The sequence below is a fragment of the Sphaeramia orbicularis genome, chromosome 22 (assembly GCF_902148855.1).
Source record: "Sphaeramia orbicularis chromosome 22, fSphaOr1.1, whole genome shotgun sequence".
In the NCBI taxonomy this organism is placed as follows: Eukaryota; Metazoa; Chordata; class Actinopteri; order Kurtiformes; family Apogonidae; genus Sphaeramia; species Sphaeramia orbicularis.
Window position 1 is genome coordinate 9,841,270 of NC_043978.1, and position 25,000 is coordinate 9,866,269.

Sequence of the window (25,000 nt, forward strand, 5' to 3'; positions counted from 1 at the left end):
ACGCACGGATCCCGCAACTGAAATAGAACTGCATGCGGATCACTCATCTTCCGTTGTCCCGGATCCGTACCGTACTGTCTTCTTCTGATCCGGGTCCGGGTCTCGGGGTCATCAGCCTCAGCAGAGGAGCCCACACAGCCCTGTGCCCACACACAACCACCAGCTCCAGGATAGAATCCCTCCAGCGTGTCCTGGGTCAGTCTATTCCACGCACGGATCCCTCAGTTTAAACAGAACCGCATGTGGATCACTTATATTAACCTGGTCCACGCACGCACGCACGCACGACTGATGCCTGTCACTGACTTACATTGGTATCACTTCTGTGGGCCCAGATACCCAGGAAAAAAAATAAATAAATAAAAAAAAACAACACACACACACACACACACACACACACACACACACACACACACACACACACACATATATATAAAAAAATTTTAAATAATTAATTTAGTCCTCTTACTTGCTAAATTTTTCATTCACAAATGTAAGTTCTGTAACACAAAAACAAATATTATTTATTTTTTGAAAGATGTTGAACTTTATTTAAAGCTGTTAGATAAATCTGGAAACAAAAAGGCTATAAAAAACATAAGTATTTGCTCTGATTTGGACATTGTATTATAGTGTATTCCCCCTGGCAAACTTATGTTATTGTTGCATACATTGTTTGTATACTCTATTTCATTCAATAAAGATTTAATTAAGAAAAAATAAACTTCTGGGGGTTCATCACGTGATACCATCACAGATTTGAGGTCAGAGCAGTGCCTTGCATTGTGGGCTGCTCACGAAAACGACATGCTGACTTCTGTTGTCTTTTGTAGTTTTACCCAAAAATCGAAATCAAAATCGAAAATCAAGTTTTTAGATTTTTTTTTTTTTGCCAAAATCGTGCAGCCCTACTGTCCAGACAGATGGATTCTGTAATCTGTTCTTCTGTTCGGATGGTGTTTGATGAACAAGCAATGAAGAAGAGGTGGGAAGAGTATATCGCACGACTATATAACAATGAACGTGGTGACCAACCGACCGACCAACCAATCAACCAACCAACCAACCAACCAACCAACCAACCAACCACCTGATCGACCAACCAACCAACCAACCACCTGACCGACCGACTGACAGACCAACCAACCTACCAACCAACCAACCAACCAACCAACCAGCCAACCTACCAAACCAAGCCACCAACCAACCAACCAAACCAACTCACCAACCCAACCAACCAACCAACCAACCCAACCAACCAGCCAACCTACCAAATCAACCCACCAACCAACCAACCAAACCAACTCACCAACCCAACCAACCAACCAACCAACCAAACCAAACCAACCCACCAACCAACCAACCAACCAACCAAACTAACCAACCAACCAAACCGACCTAAGTAAGTGAGTAATTACTAGCATTAGAATATGTTAAAATGTGAGAAGACATCAGATTAGCAGCATTAAAAATGTTTTTATTTCATTGTTTTCATATCACTTTCTGATATTGGGTTTTAAACAAGTTTCTTTATTTCAAAAATTAAATGCATGGATATTTTTGTAACTCCATAGAAAAAAAAACTTGATTGCATTGTTTTTTTCATGCCTAAGGAGGAATAAAAACACTGAAGAAAAAAAATCTTGACTAAGGTTCTCACAATTCATGCATGAAAGGGTTAACATCCGCTGTATAAGAGATGAACAGAAGCCGGGAGTCGAATGTTGAAAGAATGTTAAATTTCAGTTTCATTTTCACGCTACAGTAAGTGATGTTATGCATGGACCGCACCCCCACATAACCCCCCCCCAGACAGATCAACAAGAGACTGAATTGTATGAAAGGGTCCACAATGTTTACCTTTCATGGGGCCCACAGTTGTTAGCGGCGCCCCTGGTTGTATATAGTAGTAGTAATTTTATTTGGTCGTTAATTACTTTAAGCATCAAACCAAACCAACATATCCATTGTTCCACATATAATGTGACTGAAAGGGTTTAGGCTGAAGTTCAGACTTATTTTGCCGAACCCTATTTACAATTAACACAACGTTTCCATATGAAAAAAAAAAAAAATCAATGTAATCATTGTTAAATATCTAACAGAAGAGAATCCATATTTACTTTAATTCAGGTAAATCATGTCCTTATAAAACTACCAATATTGATCCTAGTCTTTTAAACCAGTCTTTTCTTTAGTCCATCCTCAGCTCTATATTTTTGAATAATAGTTAATTTGTGCATCTGTTTAAAAGTTTTAATTGTTTTAGACTGTTTTAATTGATCTTCCAGGACATTCAACAGATTAACTCCTCTAACAGAAATACATCTACTTTGTTATTTGTTCTTGCCTCAGCTGTTTTAAAAATGCTAGTTCCTCTGAGGCTGTACTGACTTTTCCTACTTTCAAACATCTCCTGGATGGAAGGAGGGAGAACATTATTGTGTCGATTGTATCGAGCCCTGACATCCACCCCTCTATAAGAAGAAGGAACTGGATGAATTCTTTTCTGATCGTTTGTATTTTACTTCAGATGTTGACTCAAACATTCATGTCTCTCCTTCATGATGAGTCTGTTTTTGTGGCCGATCTGAATAAACCTAATACTATGAACCCCATGGTTCCTCGGAGCGTGCCCTGAGGGACTCCACCTTCTGTGTCGTCGGACCAGCTGCTGGTTCCAGTCCAGCAATCCAACTGGTTCAACTGGTTTCCATCCCGACTAACGAGCCCATAAAAGTCCTCCGAATGTTCCAGGCTCAGGAGCCTCTTTATGGCTAATTTGGGCTGTTTTTCCAGTTTTTTATTCCCCCTGGAGCGGCGGCGTGCGGTGTTGTCATCGTGGTAACCATAACAATCGACGGTAGGAAGCGGACCCTCGGGGCCGATGTGGCGGGTGGAGGCAGATGCCGGCGGCCATAAAACATTTTAGTGAGGGTGGATGGAGCGTCAGTTCCACGTCCTCACCTTTAACTCATCTCAGTCCTGGGTTCATCCTGACGCTGTTCGACAACAAACCTCCATGTTTGACACATATTCACACAAACGTACCTGTTTTTAATTTGGCTTTTCAGAACCACATCATCTGACAAATAATACAACTGGGCTAAAATGATCTTTTGGAAATAAGACTCAGAAGGTGAATCAGAACAATAGTTTGGCACTTATTTATGTATATTTATATAATTATTATGTTGATAATATTTGTCTAGTACATATTGTACAAATTGCTGTTTTAATTGTGTTTAATAGAGTGTTTATATATATCTATATATATCTATATCTATCTATCTATCTATCTATCTATCTATCTATCTATCTATATATATATATATATATATATATATATATATATATATATATATATATATATATATGTCATTGTTTCATCTTGTGTCTTTTTCTCCCTTCATTCCATTTCGTCCTTTCATTTCTTTGTCATTTCCTGTTGTTTGTCGATTCTCCGCTAATGGCTCCAGTTCATGATAATATTCCTCACACCCCCTTTTAGGTGTTTGGCCTCTGTCTGTCTTCTCTGTTTCAGGACCGTTCTAGATTTTTGGGTTCTGTCCGTCTTTGTTTCAGGACCGTTCTAGGTGTTTGGGTTCTGTCCGTCTTCTCCGTTTCAGGACTGTTCTAGGTGTTTGGGTTCTGTCCGTCTTCTCCGTTTCAGGACTGTTCTAGGTGTTTGGATTCGTTCCAGGTGTTTGGGTTCTGTCCATCTTCTCTGTTTCTGGACCGTTCTAAATGTTTGGGTTCTGTCCGTCTTTGTTTCAGGACCGTTCTAGGTGTTTGGGTTCTGTCCGTCTTCTCTGTTTCAGGACCGTTCTAGGTGTTTTGATTCGTTCTAGGTGTTTGGGTTCTGTCCATCTGGGTTCTGTCTGATCTTTAATATTCCATCCGTTCTCCTAATCGTCCTCCTGGAGCCGACAGATGAACCCTTGGGTTTTGTCTTTGTGTCAGTGTGTGTTTTTTGGTTTGTCTGCAGGTCATTTAATGATTTTACAAACAAGTGATTCATCATAATATTTCCAAGACAATCTTCTATTATTCTGCGCCTTCATCTGTCTGTTTCAGCCCCCCCCACACTCTTTCCCTCTCCCTCTCCCTCTCTCTCTCTCTCCCTCTCTCTCTCTCTCTCTCTCTCTCTCTCTCTCTGCAGTAGCATCATCTAACTCCTCGGTCAAAGCGGAATAATTGTCAATGAATATTTAACAAGGTTTCAGATGGAGGGATAGGCATCGTCCTCACACACACTCACACACACACACACACACACACACACACACACACACACACACACACACACTGTGGTTAGCGATACGCCGTGGTCAGTGGTGCGTTCAGGAGCCACTGGATTAGCGGAGGGGAGATGATGAAGTGCAGAATAAATACTAAATAAACACCCTCTGCTTTCACATACAGTAACACCACGGACGCTTCTCGGCCGCCATTTTGAGTCCTCTCCGACCCCCCCATCCCCCCACCCCCCCTCGCTGAACCCCAACCACCCCCCTCCCGTCTCCTTCCAGTGGACTCGTTTTACTGGAGGAGGTCATGAAATTGTAATTAACCACCAGCGGCATCTGTAATTTTGAGCGCGGAGAGGATCTGAAATATTCAGAGTGGAGGGTCTGAGGGGTGGGGGGTTCGGTCTCTGCTGCCCTGCCCGAGTGCCTCTGAGCAACACGCTGGAAGGTCAAGCACGCCGCCGTCTTTCAGGACCCCGGTCTGATGGTTTTAAATGTCAGTGAGGAACACGTTTACCTGTTCCACAATATGATGAATGGAACATAATGAGGTTCGAACGGGAACACTGTGCGGAGAGGGGGGGGGGTCAAACATAAGGACCACGGACCAAAAGTGGCCCAAAAGTGGTCCAGTTTGGGACACGGGATGAGTTTCAGAAGGGCAAAGATTAGACTTAAAATATGAGCAGTCAAGGGCGTTCAGGGGCGACGTACGACTGAATGTGACGTCAAGTAAAGTAAAAACATAAGAACCTCTGAACAATGTCCTGGGTTTAATGTGAAAAAAGTCAAATTAAATTATAAGAACATTTACATTTACAAATCCTGTCGCAATAAAATGTGACAAACCTGAACAAATATGAGAAACCCTGACATTTGTAAAGAAAAATAAGTGCAATTTTAACCATGTTCTGCCTGTTATAAATGTATCTGTAAACTGTGTTAATAAACTGTAACATAATATTGGTGAAATGACACTTATTTTTGTCTCCAGTGGAAAATACTACATTAGGGGGCGTTCATGTGCAATTTTAGAGTTTGTAACTAGTATTTACCATAATTCCCACAGCACCTAAAGGCAGCATAAGTCAAGCTCTGAGGACGTGGACGTGCCTGTCTGATCTCCTGATTTGGACATTTTTACCTGACTTTTAAACTTCCACGTGCCTAGCTATCAGAAAATTAAAAATTAAAAAATTAAATTTCTCAAAATTGCAGTCAAACTTTGTCGACATTGTACTAAGATAGTTATGTAAAAAACTGGAACTGAATCCAACCAGTAGTTTTGGAGAAGAAGATGACACTAGTCTGTTTTCTATCGTCCATCTGAGCTAAACTTTGCCCATGTTTATATAAATGTGTTCCAAACACAAGTGTGTAATGTTGGTTTGTCCATTCAATCCCAAATGTGCTGATTAGTTTCTTTCTTCTGGTAGATGTCAGTAGAAGTCCTTCCATAAACATGAACAGAAATCTGTGTTGTTTTGAGTCTAGAATGCTGGTTCCTCCTCTATCTCCTCCTAAATTCTAAACTGATGTGGTTTCCTGGTGTGTCCACACATACACACACATGTTTGGGTTCAACTCTTCTTCTCTTGTTCTAACATTCGTCAGCATCTGTTTGTTTTGGTCATGTGACTCTAGTTGAACTCAAAGGTCTTTCTGTTACAGTTTTGTGCGATTTACCATTTTAACTACGCCTGAAAAACCACCTCTTGCAAGTGTTAAAACTTTTCATCGAAAAATGAGTTTGGGCGAAATTAGCGTTTTTCCGTTAGACAAATTTTTATGTGTAAGTTATATTCACGCAGTTTGACGGTCAATAGAAAAGAGACTGATGGTGACCTTGCATGACCTTGAGTTTGACCCTTCAAGGTCACTCAAGGTCAAAGGTCATGAATCCAAATTAAAGTCCATACATGACTTCTATCAGTGATCGATAGTAAATATACTGACAAACACACAAACACACACATGTTGTAAATGTTGGTGTTTGTCTTTGGTTCTGTCAGGTAAAACTGCTCCATGTCCCTCCTGTTCCTCCTGTTCCTCCTGTTCCTCCTGTTCCCCCTGTCCCTCCTGTTCCTCCTGTTCCTCCTGTTCCTCCTGTTCCCCCTGTTCCTCCTGTTCCTCCTGTCCCTCCTGTTCCTCCTGTTCCCCCTGTTCCTCCTGTCCCTCCTGTTCCCCCTGTTCCTCCTGTTCCCCCTGTTCCTCCTGTTCCTCCTGTTCCCCCTGTCCCTCCTGTTCCCCCTGTTCCTCCTGTTCCTCCTGTCCCTCCTGTTCCCCCCTGTTCCTCCTGTTCCCCCTGTTCCCCCTGTTCCCCCTGTTCCTCCATGTCCCTCCTGTTCCCCCTGTTCCTCCTGTTCCCCCTGTTCCTCCTGTCCCTCCTGTTCCCCCTGTTCCTCCTGTTCCCCCTGTTCCTCCTGTCCCTCCTGTTCCCCCTGTTCCTCCTGTTCCCCCTGTTCCTCCTGTTCCTCCTGTCCCTCCTGTTCCTCCTGTCCCTCCTGTTCCTCCTGTTCCCCCTGTCTCTCCTGTTCCTCCTGTTCCCCCTGTCCTCCTGTTCCTCCTGTCCCTCCTGTTCCCCTGTTCCTCCTGTCCCTCCTGTTCCCCCTGTCCCTCCTGTTCCTCCTGTCCCTCCTGTTCCTCCTGTTCCCCCTGTTCCTCCTGTTCCTCCTGTCCCTCCTGTTCCTCCTGTTCCTCCTGTTCCCCCTGTCCCTCCTGTCCTCCTGTTCCTCCTGTCCCTCCTATTCCTCCTGTTCCTCCTGTTCCTCCTGTTCCCCCTGTTCCTCCTGTTCCTCCTGTTCCTCCTGTTCCTCCTGTCTCTCCTGTTCCTCCTGTCCCTCCTGTTCCCCCTGTTCCTCCTGTCCCTCCTGTTCCCCCTGTTCCTCCTGTTCCTCCTGTCCCTCCTGTTCCCCCTGTTCCTCCTGTCTCTCTGTTCCTCTTTGCTTCCCCCTGTTCCTCCTGTCCCTCCCTATTCTCCTGTTCCTCCTGTTCCTCCTGTTCCCCCTGTTCCTCCTGTTCCTCCTGTCCCTCTGTTCCTCCTGTCCCTCCTGTTCCCCATGTTCCCCCTGTTCCTCCTGTCCCTCCTGTTCCTCCTGTTCCTCCTGTTCCCCCTGTTCCTCCTGTTCCCCCTGTCCCTCCTGTCCCTCCTGTTCCTCCTGTCCCTCCTATTCCTCCTGTTCCTCCTGTTCCTCCTGTTCCCCCTGTTCCCTCCTGTTCCTCCTGTTCCTCCTGTTCCTCCTGTTCCTCCTGTCTCTCCTGTTCCTCCTGTCCCTCCTGTTCCCCCTGTTCCTCCTGTCCCTCCTGTTCCCCCTGTTCCTCCTGTTCCTCCTGTCCCTCCTGTTCCCCCTGTTCCTCCTGTCTCTCCTGTTCCTCCTGTTCCCCCTGTTCCTCCTGTCCCTCCTATTCCTCCTGTTCCTCCTGTTCCTCCTGTTCCCCCTGTTCCTCCTGTTCCTCCTGTCCCTCCTGTTCCTCCTGTCCCTCCTGTTCCCCCTGTTCCCCCTGTTCCTCCTGTCCCTCCTGTTCCTCCTGTTCCTCCTGTTCCCCCTGTTCCTCCTGTCCCTCCTGTTCCCTCCTGTTCCCCCTATTCCTCCTGTCCCTCCTGTTCCCCCTGTTCCTCCTGTTCCCCCTGTTCCTCCTGTTCCTCCTGTCCCTCCTGTTCCTCCTGTCCCTCCTGTTCCTCCTGTTCCCCCTGTTCCCCCTGTTCCTCCTGTCCCTCCTGTTCCTCCTGTTCCCCCTGTTCCTCCTATTCCTCCTGTTCCTCCTGTTCCTCCTGTTCCCCCTGTTCCTCCTGTCCCTCCTGTTCCTCCTATTCCTCCTGTCCCTCCTGTTCCCCCTGTTCCTCCTGTTCCCCCTGTTCCTCCTGTCCCTCCTGTCCCTCCTGTTCCTCCTGTCTCTCCTGTTCCTCCTGTCCCTCCTGTTCCTCCTGTCCCTCCTATTCCTCCTGTTCCCCCTGTTCCTCCTGTTCCCCCTGTTCCTCCTGTCCCTCCTGTTCCTCCTGTTCCTCCTGTTCCCCCTGTTCCTCCTGTCCCTCCTGTTCCCCCTGTTCCTCCTGTTCCTCCTGTCCCTCCTGTTCCTCCTGTTCCCCCTGTTCCCCCTGTTCCTCCTGTTCCTCCTGTCCCTCCTGTTCCTCCTGTTCCTCCTGTTCCTCCTGTCCCTCCTGTTCCCCCTGTTCCTCCTGTTCCTCCTGTTCCTCCTGTTCCTCCTGTCCCTCCTGTCCCTCCTGTCCCTCCTGTTCCTCCTGTCCCTCCTGTTCCTCCTGTCCCTCCTATTCCTCCTGTTCCTCCTGTTCCTCCTGTCCCTCCTGTTCCTCCTGTTCCTCCTGTTCCTCCTGTCCCTCCTGTTCCCCCTGTTCCTCCTGTCCCTCCTGTCCCTCCTGTTCCTCCTGTTCCCCCTGTTCCCCCTATTCCTCCTGTTCCTCCTGTTCCCCCTGTTTCCCCCTGTTCCTCCTGTTCCTCCTGTCCCTCCTGTTCCTCCTGTTCCCTCCTGTCCCTCCTGTTCCCCTGTTCCTCCTGTTCCCCCTGTTCCCCCTGTTCCTCCTGTTCCTCCTGTCCCTCCTGTTCCTCCTGTTCCTCCTGTTCCTCCTGTCCCTCCTGTTCCCCCTGTTCCTCCTGTTCCTCCTGTTCCTCCTGTCCCTCCTGTCCCTCCTGTCCCTCCTGTTCCTCCTGTCCCTCCTGTTCCTCCTGTCCCTCCTATTCCTCCTGTTCCTCCTGTTCCTCCTGTCCCTCCTGTTCCTCCTGTTCCTCCTGTTCCTCCTGTCCCTCCTGTTCCTCCTGTTCCCCCTGTTCCTCCTGTCCCTCCTGTCCCTCCTGTTCCTCCTGTTCCCCCTGTTCCCCCTATTCCTCCTGTCCCTCCTGTTCCTCCTGTTCCTCCTGTTCCCCCTGTTCCTCCTGTTCCTCCTGTTCCTCCTGTCCCTCCTGTTCCTCCTGTTCCTCCTGTTCCTGTGTCGGCCCTGATGTTAATGAGTTAATAAAAGCTGAAACGATGGTGTGTGTCTGGTGTGGGTCAGTGTGTGTCGTTGTATATTGTTGAGTGTCTGTGTGTGTCTGTGTGTGTCGATGTGTGTCCTTGTGTGTCGGTGTGGGTCGGTGTGGGTCAGTGTGTGTCAGTGTGTGTTGGTGTGTGTCGGTGTGGGTTATTGTGTGTCGGTGTGTGTCGTGTGTGTCAGTGTGTGTCATATGTGTCAGTGTGGGTCATTGTGGGTCAGTGTGTGTTGGTGTGTGTCGGTGTGGGTCAGTGTGTGTCTGGTGTGTGTCTGGTGTGTGTCGGTGCAGGTCAGCGTGGGTCTGGTGTGTGTTGTTGTGTGTCTGGTGTGTGTCGTTGTGTGTCGGTGTATGTGGGTGTGTGTCGGTGTGTGTCAGTGTGGGTCTGGTGTGTGTGGGTGTGCATCAGTGTGGGCCAGTGTGGTCTGGTGTGTGTCTGGTGTGTGTCTGGTGTGTGTCTGGTGTGTGTCGGTGTGTGTTGGTGTGGGTCAGTGTGTGACTGGTGTGTGTCGGTGGATGTGCGTCAGTGTGTGTCGGTATGTGTCTGGTGTGAGTCAGTGTGGGTCTGTGTGTGTCGGTATGTGACAGTGTGGGTCATTGTGGGTTATTGTGTGTCGGTGTGTGTCGGTGTGTGTCTGTGTGTGTCGGTATGTGTCGGTGTGGGTCATTGTGGGTTATTGTGTGTCGTTGTGTGTCGGTGTGGGTCGGTGTGGGTCTGTGTGTGTCGGTATGTGTCGGTGTGGGTCATTGTGGGTTATTGTGTGTCGGTGTGTGTCGGTGTGTGTCTGTGGTATTTGGCCCCTGGTTTGGGTGCAGCTTTAACAGATCCAGTGTTCATTTGGAGGCGGGGCTCCGTCTCCCTCTGTCTCATTGTAATCAGCAGCCCTTACAGCCAATCTGCTGCCCATAAAGCTGTCTGCAGCCCCATGATGAACAGCACACAATTACCTGATCTGCACTGATTTACTGTGCCTACCAGGTACACAGCACCACCGAACACCACTGAACACACACACACATCCGAAACACTCCACTCCTCTACTCATCCCTCCATCCTACTCACTCCATTCCTTCACTCATCCCTCCATCCTACTGACTCCACTCCTCCCTCCTTTTTATCCTCCTTTTGTTTTGTCTTTCTCCCTCCAGATCTTCTACTCTCCTTTGTTTTTTCACATCTTCTTTTCTGTCTATTTTGCATCTGTTCTCACATCCTTCCTCTTCTTTTTTCCCTCATGTCTTCTTTTTTCTCGTTCATGGTTTATAACATGTACAACATTAACCCTTTAAGTTCTCCCATTAGAACAGGCCAGGATTTATTTATGTTGTTTTTACAATTGAAGTGTCAGAAAGTGTCTTTTTTTTTCCAATTTCTTCTGCTCCTTTTTCAGGAAGAACTTAGACATGGAAGACTTTTATTACTTTTATCAGCATTTTAGTGGTGAATTCTTGTAAATAATTGTATATAATAGTGATAGTGCTGTTTTAGAGTGTTCTACTAGTGTGTTTTGACATGTTTTTGTCCTGTTTTTTTTACATGGTTTTCTCTGTATTTTGGTGGTTTGTATAGTTGATTGATAGTTGTATTGTATCTGTAAATATTCTCTAAATGTCTGTATATTTGTATATAAATGTAAATCTATAGTCAGATCTCTCCAGTTCATACACAGATGCAGTGTGTGTATTTGAATCAGCTGATGGATGTTTTTGTCAGTGAAATGAGGGGCTCTGTCTACAACTAGACACAAAGTGAACACAGACTATCAACAGGATCCAAATGACACCAAAGAACCAAAAAGAACAAGAAGAACATGGACACACAAGGATCTAGACCAGGGCTGTCAAACTTTTTACAGTGGAGTACACCCTGAAATATACTTTTTTAGCCAAGTACCCCCAACTCTCACTTCAGCATTTTTGATTGAAAAAAATGTGTTCCTGTGCCAAAGACGTCTGTTTATATTTTCAAAACTTTATAAACAAACAACATATATTCAACTGTAATATATAAAAATAACAATTTTTTAAAAGTAAATATTTGGTGCAAAATATAAACTGAAACATGCCCTCTATCACTGATAAGAAAAATAAATAAATTGGTCATTAATTAATGAATGAAACTTTCATCAACAAAAAATGATTTCTTACCTACTCAAACTCATTTTGAATCATATAAAATATAAATGTTCTTCAAGATGTTACCAAAGACAATAAAACTATTAAATGAATGTATTTATTGTGTTTTATATTTCAGCATTAATTTTCATTATTTATTTTATATTCAGTACATGATGACTTATTTAATGTATTTAAAAAAAAAAAAAAAATCCAAATACCCCCTGGACTTCTTCCAAGTATCCCTCAAAAAGGAACACATGGAACAGAGTGGAAAGTTTATTTCTATAATCTCATAAAGTCATTATCAACATTTACAGACATTTTTCATAATAAATATGATAAAAAGTCAAGGTTTTTTTTTATACTATAACACATTGTTTTATGCATTTATAACATATAAGAATGATAATTAATGGACAGATATTTAAAGTTAAGTTTTTACTGTAAAAAAGGGTGAAAAAGAATGTACAAAAACTACATTTTCTGATACTTGTTGTAAAAACAACATAAATAAATCTAGTCCTGTTATAATGGTGGTCGTTATAGGGTTAATGTTCAGTTTCATTAAATACAGAATGGTGAATATGTGTTAATGTGAATGAACAGCAGGTTTTTAGTTGAATTAACTGAGTCACTGTTTGGATCTGAGTGTTAATCTGCTTTATCCGTTTGACCTTCTACTAAATCTGACACGAACTTCATCTTATTTTATGTTTTAACTCTGTTCCCTCTGGCCGTCGTTCTATAAAACATTATCGGCTTTATTTAATCAGGTAGTTGAAGTACTAATATGTGGAAGTTTGTGTTGTAACAGTCCGACTACAGACCTGTCTGTAAACCTGTTTCATCTGTGAATTTATTGATTATATTTAGTTTTATCAGTGTTTATGTCTTTAAATGTGCATCTATAAATACAATTTACTCACAGAGTTCACCGATGATGTTTGGTTTTTCACATTTAATGACAGAATCTGTTGATTTTTATTTAACCCTTTATCGGGCAAGTGACTATTTTTGGTAATTTCCCTCATGCCTCAGTGAAGTCCAGAAGTGTGTTTTTATAAAACTATACAGTGAAGCTGTAAATATGAGTGATTTTATGAACTTATAGCAGTTGTTTTTACTTTTTAGCAAGTGATGTTTTATGGCAAGAGGAGGGAGACTGTTGTCACGGCAACCAATGGGGAGGTAGATGACGACGTCCAATAACACACTAAGACTGAAACTTTGGATTTCAGAGTTTTTCAATGAGCGCCCTCTAAAGGATTAAGTGCTTCTAAAATCTGTTTAATAATAGTTTAATCTGTCATTTTCCATGTGTTCAGTCACTTCTAATAGAATAACAGTCATTATTTAAAGAGTTCAGATAAGAATAAACCAGTTTTATTATAAAGTCTCATTAAATTCAACTTAATATTCACAGTTTATTCACGTCAGCTCATGCAAACGTTGGTTCATTTCAGATAAATGAGTGGACTGACTTAAATATTCAGTCTGATTGTGTTTTAAGACTGTTTCACTAATGACTGAGACTCGTTAGTTTGACTTTCCACTTGACTTTCACTGATGTGGAACACATTCCGCAGGTTTGGAGGCGTCCTTTTACCTCAGAAGCTTTTAAACAGTTGCTTGTTCTGAGTATAAATGACGTTATAATTGATGTTTTCGAGGGTTTAAATCTGTTTTCTGACCCGTTTGCGTCGCCGTCTGCATGATACCCCCCCGTTAATGCCGTTAATTATCGCGGCTGACCTGAGATCGGCCTGAACCGACGTACGTTCGGTCACTGAATCTGCGGTTTTAACGTCTTTCTTTCTGGTTTTATCGCCTAAAAGTTGCCGAGACTCAAAGTGGAACCCGTCTTTCTCTCCTCCCTCCCACCTGCAACATCTATAACCGCTAAATGAAATATGCAAATAATCGCCGCCGATCCCAATAAGAAATAATTAACGCTGTCTGCTCTCCGTGGCAGCAGGTATTAGCATGCCAAAGCACTCCAAAATGTAATTTATAAAGTGAGTTGAAAAAAAAACACCGGCTCTTTCTGTGTCTTTGCCGACGGCAATCTGACGTTTCTAATGCACTCAGAGAGGGAATAAATTGATAGTGGTGAGCGCTGGGCTTTTTCTGTTTTAATTTTCCATTCCTGATATTTTTCAAATATTTAATTACGCGGATGGTAAAAGTGAATATGTAAAGTGGCTGTTTTTTTTCCCTTCTTCTTCTTCTTCTTTCAGCGTTTTTTCCGCAGCCACAGATGGTTGGTGTCATATTACCTTGTTAAACACGGATCCGGACGTCGTGATTATTAGAGGAGTCGAGTTTGATGAAAGTTGTTGGAAAGTGGCGGCGGATCCGCGGTAACGAGACGACGCCTAGAGAGTCGAGAAATGAGTTTCCTCTGTTCACACGAAATGCTGACAGACTTCAGGAAGAGGAGGAGTCACATGACCTCTGGATTTGAGTGAAATCTGACTTTATTTATGGATTAAAAGTGTTGAATGCCAGACGTCGAAAAAAAACCCAACTAGAAATACAATGAAATGTTATAAACTGCACCTTTTATCCTTACGATTTTGAATAGTTTTGCACTTATTTCTGTAATTATCACACTGATAACATATTGTCTAGTACATATTGTACAAATTACTTTTCTAATTGTGTTTTAAAAGTGTTTTAATATGTGTATATGTATATATATTTCCTTATAGTTTCATGGTAGATTTTTCCTCCTCAGTCAGATGTGATGAAAGTGGATGGTTAGATGAGGAAGGAAATTATAATTTATGGTCAGAGCAGTAAAAATATTTGATAAATTTAGAGGAAGAACATTTAAAATCAGAGTCATGGATAAAAAACGTTGACGGAAATGAAGTCAAAACCGTCTCTGAGGCATTTTGGAAACAAATGCTGTGTTTCCACTATGTAGTACCGACTTGACTCAACTCGGCCTTTTTCAGTTTCCATTACATAAAAGTACCTGGGATCGGTACCTGGTACTATTTTTTTTTAGTACTTGCTCGGCTGAGGTTCCAAAACAGGTGAAGAGATACTGAAATGTGAGGCATAAACACTGCAGACCTGTGATTGGTCAGAGTCGTCTCTGTGTCATCAATGTGAGACACACCATTTAAAAAAAAAACAGATTAGTAAATTGACAGTAAATCTATCAGTAGGTTAATCCATGATGAATGCCCACAGAACCACACCGGGGTCACTCCAGGAGGTTCAGACAGTTCTGTCAATTTATAAATATGTGAATATCTTTAAACTTTATACTTTAAAGAGTTTTTATTTCACCTGCCTTTTTTTTGCTCTGGTGTGTTGTATGTTGCTGCTGTAAAGTGTTAAAATTCCCCATGGTGGGATCAATAAAGTCTTATCTTATCTTATCTTATCTTATCTTATCTTATCAATCGATGTCAACCCCATGGAACACTGATGCACTACTGTTGATCATGCTGCTACTGAAAGCACTGCGGTTTTTATCCTGTTTTAACATGCTGCTCATTTGTAATCTTGCACTGTAGTATTTATGCATATTTATCCATTATTTATTATTAGGTATTACTGTTATTATCAGATTTTTTTGTTATTATTTTTAATATAGGATTCATTTTATAGGATTTTTACCATGTACATTGCTGGACCTGAGTATTGATTTTGTTTCATGTATATACTACATGTAATGACAAAAAGTGAACCTTGAACCTTGAACATTAGTCCTTATTGTTTTTGATCCCAGACCACTGGTAGAGAAGAAACACCTAGATTCAACATGTCTACAGACTTTGGCCCATATAGTTTATTTTCGTCCACATGTAAACATAGATTTCTCATCTTATTTTGCTCATGTCTATTATGTCATTGTGTGCTGAAGCTGCCCCTGAAACATCAAACCTTCTGTTTCCGCCCGTAAACGTCCTTCTCATCATAGAATTAGAACCTGCACAGAGCTGGAGTAGAGCGGGTTTTTCATACAGTTCAGCTTTAAAACATTTATTTAATATTTCATCAACTTCAGCCATAATCAAAAATACTCAATAACTGTCTTATTTTTAACCCTTTAAATGCTATGTTTGTAATGGAAAAAAAACATATTTTTGATGCAAAAGCCAAAATATTCTATATAAAAATAATTTTTGTTATTTGTTTCTCCTGTCTTATGTCAGTGATTCACACCAACACTGGTTCATATTATTATTATTTTTGGTTCTAGGTCAAATGTTTAATGTTAAATGTGTCAGTGTGTATTTTGTACTCACTTGGTAGAAGGGTGTTAGTGTAGGAATTTAACACTGTTTATTATGGGATGGTTTTAGTGGATGGATCAGAATTTAAACAATCAGACAAAAATGAACGACTTTTTAAAACGTATTTATTTAAACTGTCTTTTAACGTTCAGTAATGCTGTGACACATTACTTGTTTTTGTTTTTACTGTATTTTTTCCTTCTTGTTCTTATATTGTTTTTATTATTGATTTTTTGATTTTATTGGAAAGCACTTTGGTTATTGTAAGTGTTGTAAAAGGTTATACAAATAAATATTTACTGATTGATTGAACTTTTGAATTCTGACCTAAAACACACTGTGTAAAATAATCTGTTCTGTAATAAGATGAAGTGTAAAGTGTGTATAATACGTTCACCTGGACACTGGAAGGTTAATGCACATTTGTCCAGTTTGTATTTATTTTTGAACACGTGGTCGAGCTGCTCTACGTGATTGTAAACTTCCCAAACGTGCACATTTGGAGGTGAGATGTGGCTCGTGGAGACGTTTCAGGTGAGTATCAGCACTGCAGATGCTGAATATCGGAACATTTCCTGCATAAATTGTGCAAACTTTCATCTTTTGATTTATTTTACAGAAGTCACCCACAGAGCTGAGGTGGAACTCGTCTCAGTCTGTAACAGAAAAGCCCTGCAGCTCCAAACACTGAGTTTTATCACTTTCAAATGACCTGGAAATGCAGCTTTGCAGATCCTAAACCAGGGATTAACACCAACACTGACAGGGTTTTTTTTTTTTTTTTTTCTCTCTCGTGCACACAAACTATCTTGATAGAGTGTCGCTGCGTGGTTAAACTCACTCCCCAAACTTCCCAACTTTAATCTTAATTTATGTAAAGTGCTGTGTGGCGGAGCTCGGGGAGCGGGACGAGCCGTCTGATTGGCTCTATCAGGTATCAGGCAGAGGGCCAACACTTGGTAATTTGATTTAAAAAGCTCGTAATAACCTCGGGTCAATATTTAAATCACTCAGAGGGAGACGAGCTGCTGTGCATGTTCACGATGCTTCCATCTCTGCGCTCAGTCCAACCTGGGCCGGATGAGGATCTATGCCACCGACACATTGGCCCCGCCCCTCCACCACACCACCAATCAGGGCCGTCAAACTCATGTTAGTTCAGGTTCCACATTCACACCAATATGATCTAAAGTGGATCAGAACCAGTCAAATAAAAATAGAATAACCGGTAAATAATGACAAATACAGACGCTTCTTTGTTTTAGTGCAAAAAAATAACATTAAATGATGACAATATTTACATTTAAAAACTATCCAATCAAAAAAAGATGTGAATAACCTGAAAAAAAAAGACTTTTTTTAAGAAAAACAAGTACAATTTTAACAATAATAGAATAATACCATAACATTCTATGAATAACAACCCCAATTTTTTCTGTTTTAGTGCAAAAAATAACATTAAATGATGAAAATATTTACAGTTACAAACTATCCACACAAAAAACATGTAAATAACCTGAAAAAAAACAACATTTTTTTGAAAGAAAAACAAGTGCAATTTTAACAAAAAAAAAAGAATAATATAATATTCTATAAATAATAACTCCAAATTTTTATGTTTTAGTGCAAAAAAATGACATTAAATGATGAAAACATTTACATTTACAAACTATCCAAACAAAAACAGATGTGAATAATCTGAAAAACTGATTTTTTTTTTTTAAGAAAAATAAGTGCAATTTTAATAATAGAATAATAGCACAATATTCTATACATAATAACTCAAAAATTTTCTGTTTTAGTGCACAAAATAACATTAAATGATGAAAATATTTACACTTACAAAGTATCCAAACAAAAATAGATTGAATAACCTGAAAAATTTAATTTTCTTAAGAAAAATGATTGCAATTTTAACAATAGAATAACAGCATAAAATTCTATAAGTAGTAACTCCAAATTTCTGTTTTAGTGCAAAAAATAACATTAAGTGATGAAAATATTTACATTTATAAACTATCCAAACAAAAAAAGATGTGAATAACCTGAAAAAAAAAGAATTTTCTTAAGAAAAATAAGTGCAATTTTAACAATAGAATAATAGCATAATATTCTATGAATAATAACTCCAAATGTTTCTGTTTTAGTGCAAAAAAGTAACATTAAATGATGAAAATATTTACATTTACAAACTGTCCTTTAATAATAAAATACAAATAAATACATAAATAAAAATAAATATGAACCTGAAATGCGCAATTTTAATAATATTCTGCCTGTTATTAAATGTTTGTGTAACATTGTATGTAAATATACATGGATAAATAATAAGTTGAGTAATATTGTTAAAATTGCATTTATATTTCTAATGAAATTTCAGCTTTTTCATGTAATTCACATGTTTTTTTTGTAAAATGTAAATAGTTTCATAGTTTAATAGGGTTTTTTTCTACTAAAACAAAAACAAAAACTTGGAGTTGTCATTATTTTACTGGTTCGGCCCAGTTGAGATCAAATTGGACTGAATGTGGAACTAGAACCTAAACGAGTTTGACAGTCCTGCTCTAGTGTTTAATATGATGGACATTTACTGTGTTTACTTGGGTTGTTTTTTAAATATTGTGACAGTAACAATAATCTTTTTTTAATACCATCAAAGGTAAATAAGTGTCCAAAGATTTTATGTTTATAGTATTTCATCAAATTAAACCTAGGAGTTAATATGAGTCAGGTCTCTAATAATGAATAATAATTATTAAGAACAAATAAAGTCTGATCCTTAAATACAGACTGGAAATAAATAAATAATCATATAAAATATTAGTGATAAACTTCAGGTATATGTGATATAATGTGCTGCCAGTTAAATATTCACTTCTTCTTCATTAATTTAATATATTTAATACAAATAACAATACTATTTTCAACAGTTCATCTTTAATATTACCGTCTAATTTCAGCCACTGCAGGTGTGTGTCATTTATAGAAACGTAAAAACTCTACAGGAAGACAAGACTATAGGCAGTAAAAGCCCTGTTATGCAAAGTATGGTTTATAGCCCCTGAAATGCTTTTATTTTGAAAGTGTTACGATGTATTAAAAATATATTAAAGTACTTTTAACAGTGCGAACAGAAATGGATCAAAACAGGGCGTCACACTTAATGAAACCATTTCTAAATAAACACAGAAAATTACATAAAGTAAATGTTTGTTGCTTTGGTTACGGTTAGGAAAAGACTGCAGGTTTATTTTAAAAGCAGTACTTTTACAGCAACTAAAATATTTCTATTTATTAAACAGTTTTTTTTTTTTTAAATTATAAACAAAAACCTAACAGATTCTAACAATGGCACCATCTGAAACTGACTGAAATAATGTATGTTATTGATAAGTTCAAGGACGTGTTGTATTGAAAGTGAATGGGTGTAATTTCTCCTGCTGCCTGTAGGGGAGCTGTTCCATCACAGACTTATGTGTCGCATCAGAAGGAAGAGGAAGAGGAAGAGGAAATAAAACCCCTGAACAGAGGAGGAGTTCCCCACATCCATGATGTACAATATCAAACAGAATCCAGGTGCATTTTACTGCAGATTATTATTGAACTACAGCACAAATGAGTCTATGAAAATACTTGGATAACGTAGATTCCTCCATCATCCACCTATGCCCCGCCCCCTCTCCTCCTCCTCCTCCTCCTCCTCCTCCTCCTCCTCCTCGGTGTGGTCTATAGGGTGAAATAGAAGCCTGAGGCCAACAGTCTGTCTGCACCAGCTCCACTGATAAGAACCACAGTCAGCATACAAGAGGAAACACAAACACACATGGACAAGAAACACACACACACACACACAAACACACACACACACACACACACACACACACACACACAATGACATACATAGACACACACTGACACACAATGACATACACAAACACGCACACGTGCAAACACACACACACACACACACAAACACACACACACACACAATGACATACATAGACACACACTGACACACAATGACAAACACAAACACGCACACGTGCAAACACACACACACACACACACACACAAACACACACGCACAAACACACACACACAATGACATACATAGACACATACTGACACACAATGACACACACACACACACACAGACACACTGACACACAATGACACACACAAACACGCACACGTGCGAACACACACACACACACACACACACAAACACACACGCACACACACAATGACATACATAGACACACACTGACACACAATGACAAACACAAACACGCACACATGCAAACACACACACACACACACACACAAACACACACACACACACACACAATGACATACATAGACACACACTGACACACAATGACAAACACAAACACGCACACGTGCAAACACACACACACACAAACACACACGCACAAACACACACACACAATGATATACATAGACACATACTGACACACAATGACACACACACACACACAGACACACTGACACACAATGACACACACAGACTCGCATATACACACAATGACACACACACACAATGACACACACACCTACAAACACACACACACACACACACACACACACACACTGGATGTTATTTAACTCTAAACCTGTGCAGTGTCACTGAACAGTTCAACTCTGATCAACTCTACTCTGAATATTTACAGTCTTCTGAGTATCTGTACAAGTACTTCAGATGTACTTCATATGTAGTACCAGACCCAGTCCATGCATAGTGTGTATGTATGTGTGTGTGTGTGTGTGTGTGTGTGTGTGTGTGTGTCTGTGTGTGTGCTGTGTTCTCCACCTGCGTTGCCCTCCCTCTGCTCTGGGCTGTTTGGTTCGACTCTAACAGGATCGGCGTCCCCCCGTGTCCAAAGGAACATGGTCTAAACCCAACCCCTTTGACACCCCCCCCCCCCCCCACACACACACACACACACACACACACATCAGCTCACTCCCCCTGGGGAAAGCGCCACGATCAGGACCCGAAAAAACAAAAATGATACCTGTAAAAACCGTACTGTACCTGTAGAGGACTGGAGGAGGGTCCAGCTGAGTCAGAAAAACACATCACATTTACAGAAAAAAAAAACACCACGTGGAGTCGGTTTAACAGAAGAAACAGAAACACTGTCACTGAGCATCTGAGGCTGCGTTCACACACCAGGTCTAAATGGACAATTCAGATTTTTGTTTTTTGTTGTTTTTTTTTAGTTTTTCATCAATCTCAGTCTCATTCCAGGTTTGGTGTGGAAGCCATTGTGTCCACTGGTGTTACATACGGAACCTGAGCATTTAAACACAAATAAGTCGCAAATTATTTTGCAACAGCGGTCATTTTTTGTAAAACACTCTACCTCGAATATTCACTACGATTCCCAAAATGCACCTGTGAGAGAATAAAGAGATTAAAAAAAATAATAATAACAGTAGTGTGTAATTTTCGTGTCCTTTTGATCGTGTTACATGCAGATTTTTGTATTAAATATAATGTTAAATAATATAAAAATGTGTCTTATCTGAAAAATAGTTTCTCTTTTATCTCAGTAAATATTTATTTTTAAAATTAGACCCAAACCTGCTTCGTAACATTTGTCTACATCTGGTTTGAATTTTCCAGTTTCACAGGAGCTCCCACATATATATATTCATTAACTCTGAATTCAAACCACACAAAAATCTACATACATACACTGGAGCTGTTGTTGATTCTTTATCCGTGTGAATAAAATGTATATTCTATATTTCTAACTGTTTGTGTTTGTGCTTGTCCTTGTTTGGTTTTCATTCGGTGCTGTGTGAACACTGTTTTTATCCATATTTTACATGTTCAGGGTCATATTTGTTCGGATTCTGCGTAAAAACAACAGGATAATCCTCTGGAGCTCCAACGACAAAAACACAAATCCAACAAAAACCCAAAGCGTCACCTTCCACACAATGATTAAAACATAAACGTCTAAGAAGAAAAGTCAGCAGTTCAACAGACAGGAAATGTGGAGAGTTGGATGTAGATCACACACACGTTTTTTGGGAAATGTGATAAAATAATTGGGTTTGGTAGATGGTGTGTGGAGCACGACGACAAATAATGGAGTATGAGGTTCCAGTGTGCAGTGGTGGACTGGATTTGTGTCACTGATCTGATGGAAATGAAGCAGGTAATGACATATACTTGGTTAAAGTACTTTTAGTGTGTCCATGGGTTTTACTGGTCAATCAGTGTTTCAGTTTTTTAATCAATTTGGTTCATTTTATTGATCACTTTGGCTGTTTTTGTTCATCTTGTTGCTTATTACCTACGCCAAGGAGGTTCTGTTTTTGCTGGCGTTGGTCTGTCTGTCTGTCTGTCTGTCTGTCTGTCTGTCTGTCTGTCTGCCTGTCTGTCTGCCTGTCTGTGTGCAAGATAACTCAAAAAGTTATAGACAGATTTGGATGAAATTTTCAGGGAATGTTGATACTGGCACAAGGAACCAATATTTAAATTTTGGTGGTGATCGGGGTGAGGGTGGGGGTGAGGGTGGGGGTGGGAGTGGGGGGGCAGATCTGCCTTGGCAGAGGTCTGCGCTCTCCAAATGCTTTTCTAGTTTGAACCTTTTTAAAAAAATAATATTTAAGTCAAAATTTTACTTTTTTTCCCCACATTATTTATGATTTTGCAGGGTTTTCTTTTTTTTTTTTTTTTTTTTTTTTTTTTTTATATCAATTTGTTTGATTTTATTGGTCACTTTGGCTGTTTTTGTTCATCTTGTTGCTTATTTTAACCTTTTTTATTATATTCAAGTCAAGTTGTTCTTTATTTTTCCCACATTATTTATTATTTTGTGAGTTTTTTAATCAATTTGGTTCATTTTATTGATCACTTTGGCTGTTTTTGTTCATCTTGTTGCTTATTACCTACGCCAAGGAGGTTCTGTTTTTGCTGGCGTTGGTCTGTCTGTCTGTCTGCCTGTCTGTCTGTCTGTCTGTCTGTCTGCCTGTCTGTCTGCCTGTCTGTGTGCAAGATAACTCAAAAAGTTATAGACAGATTTGGATGAAATTTTCAGGGAATGTTGATACTGGCACAAGGAACCAATATTTAAATTTTGGTGGTGATCGGGGTGAGGGTGGGGGTGAGGGTGGGGGTGGGAGTGGGGGGCAGATCTGCCTTGGCAGAGGTCTGCGCTCTCCAAATGCTTTTCTAGTTTGAACCTTTTTTAAAAAAATAATATTTAAGTCAAAATTTTACTTTTTTTCCCCACATTATTTATGATTTTGCAGGGTTTTCTTTTTTTTTTTTTTTTTTTTTTTTTTTTATATCAATTTGTTTGATTTTATTGGTCACTTTGGCTGTTTTTGTTCATCTTGTTGCTTATTTTAACCTTTTTTATTATATTCAAGTCAAGTTGTTCTTTATTTTTCCCACATTATTTATTATTTGTGAGTTTTTTAATCAATTTGGTTCATTTTATTGATCACTTTGGCTGTTTTTGTTCATCTTGTTGCTTATTACCTACGCCAAGGAGGTTCTGTTTTTGCTGGCGTTGGTCTGTCTGTCTGTCTGCCTGTCTGTCTGTCTGTCTGTCTGTCTGCCTGTCTGTCTGCCTGTCTGTGTGCAAGATAACTCAAAAAGTTATAGACAGATTTGGATGAAATTTTCAGGGAATGTTGATACTGGCACAAGGAACCAATATTTAAATTTTGGTGGTGATCGGGGTGAGGGTGGGGGTGAGGGTGGGGGTGGGAGTGGGGGGGCAGATCTGCCTTGGCAGAGGTCTGCGCTCTCCAAATGCTTTTCTAGTTTGAACCTTTTTTTAAAAAATAATATTTAAGTCAAAATTTTACTTTTTTTCCCCACATTATTTATGATTTTGCAGGGTTTTCTTTTTTTTTTTATCAATTTGTTTGATTTTATTGGTCACTTTGGCTGTTTTTGTTCATCTTGTTGCTTATTTTAACCTTTTTTATTATATTCAAGTCAAGTTGTTCTTTATTTTTCCCACATTATTTATTATTTTGTGAGTTTTTTAATCAATTTGGTTCATTTTATTGTTCACTTTGGCTGTTTTTGTTCATCGTGTTGCCTATTTTAACCTTTTTTATTATATTCAAGTCAAATTGTTCCTTATTTTTCCCACATTATTCATCATTCTGTGAATTTTTTAATCAATTTGGTTTATCTTATTGTTCACTTTGGCTGTTTTTGTTCATCTTGCTGCTTATTTTACTATATTCAAGTCAAATTTTTCCTTATTTTTCCCACATTATGTATCATTTTGTAGGTTTTTTTTAAATCAATTTTGTTCATTTTATTGATCAACTCCGCACTTTCAAATGTAATTGTCCCCAGTGGTCTGCGTGACCGACCTCCGACGCTACAACTTGTTGAAAATATCATGTAATTCAGTCACGGAGCCGTGACCGTGGACCCGTACAGGTTAAAGTACTTTTAGTGGGTTACAAAAAAGCTCTTACAAAGAACTGGGGAAAAACAGAAGCACTAACACAGGACCAGCGGATCGCAATTATTGAAGGAATATATATACAGGACTCATTGACTGAGACTACAGGAAACACAAATGGACAAAAAGTGGAATAAATGGACTGTTTACAGAGCTCAGAATGGATAATACCAATGTAATGAAATATGTGAAATGTACCTAAACAATGTTGGTTTGTTTGTTTGTTTTTTTGTTGTTTCATTAAATATATGTGTAGAAAATTTCAATAAAAACTTAAGTGAAAAAAACAAAAGACATAAACGTCTAAGGCCCATAATTTTAAGTTGGAATAAGTGTCTGGATGTTCCTCCAAATATGCACATTTGTAGCGCTGGGTCCAAACCCAGTTTCAGAGTCAGATTCAGATTCAGATTCTGATTCTGCCTCCGTCTGCGAGCGTGCGTTCACCTTTTTCATTGTGCGTCTGTTTGTGTGTTTCCAGACTCGGTCCAATCCTCTGTAATGTGACAGACAAATCCCACTAAGCTGTTAAATATTACACCGCCTTCACACTCGTATTAAACACCTTCCTCCTCTGCCGTCGCTCTCCATCCACGTTCACACTCACTCTCAACCTTTACCTTCATCCTCGCTCGGCAACAAAACACTACAGATGTCACTTGAAGATCTTCACACATGCACCACACGTCTTTAAAATGCAGAGGCACACCGCCGACGTTACAGCACAATATTCTCATACGACACACACCGAGGGGGGGTTGGAGGGTGGGTGTAGGGGTGGGGGCGGGGGCGGGGGTGGGGGTGTCCTAATCCCCGGTGCTGGCCATCATGTCGGGGCGTTATATTTGCTGGTATCAGTGTATCTTCTTCTCGCCGCCTAATCCCAGCACCCCGGCTCTGATATTTCCTGACATTTACATGAATCA

The 25,000-nt window shown here is 40.4% G+C and overlaps 1 protein-coding gene and 1 long non-coding RNA gene across 2 annotated transcripts in view; both read right to left on the reverse strand.

The window, feature by feature from the left end:
• Positions 1–25,000, reverse strand: part of akap6 (A kinase (PRKA) anchor protein 6) — a 371,391-nt gene that overhangs the window by 135,707 nt on the left and 210,684 nt on the right.
• LOC115413467 (uncharacterized) lies at positions 2,695–6,017 on the reverse strand. Its single transcript, XR_003934467.1, has 3 exons — positions 5,836–6,017; positions 4,405–4,409; positions 2,695–2,706 (listed from the first exon to the last, which is right to left on the reverse strand). It is a non-coding gene; the product is annotated as an uncharacterized LOC115413467 (long non-coding RNA).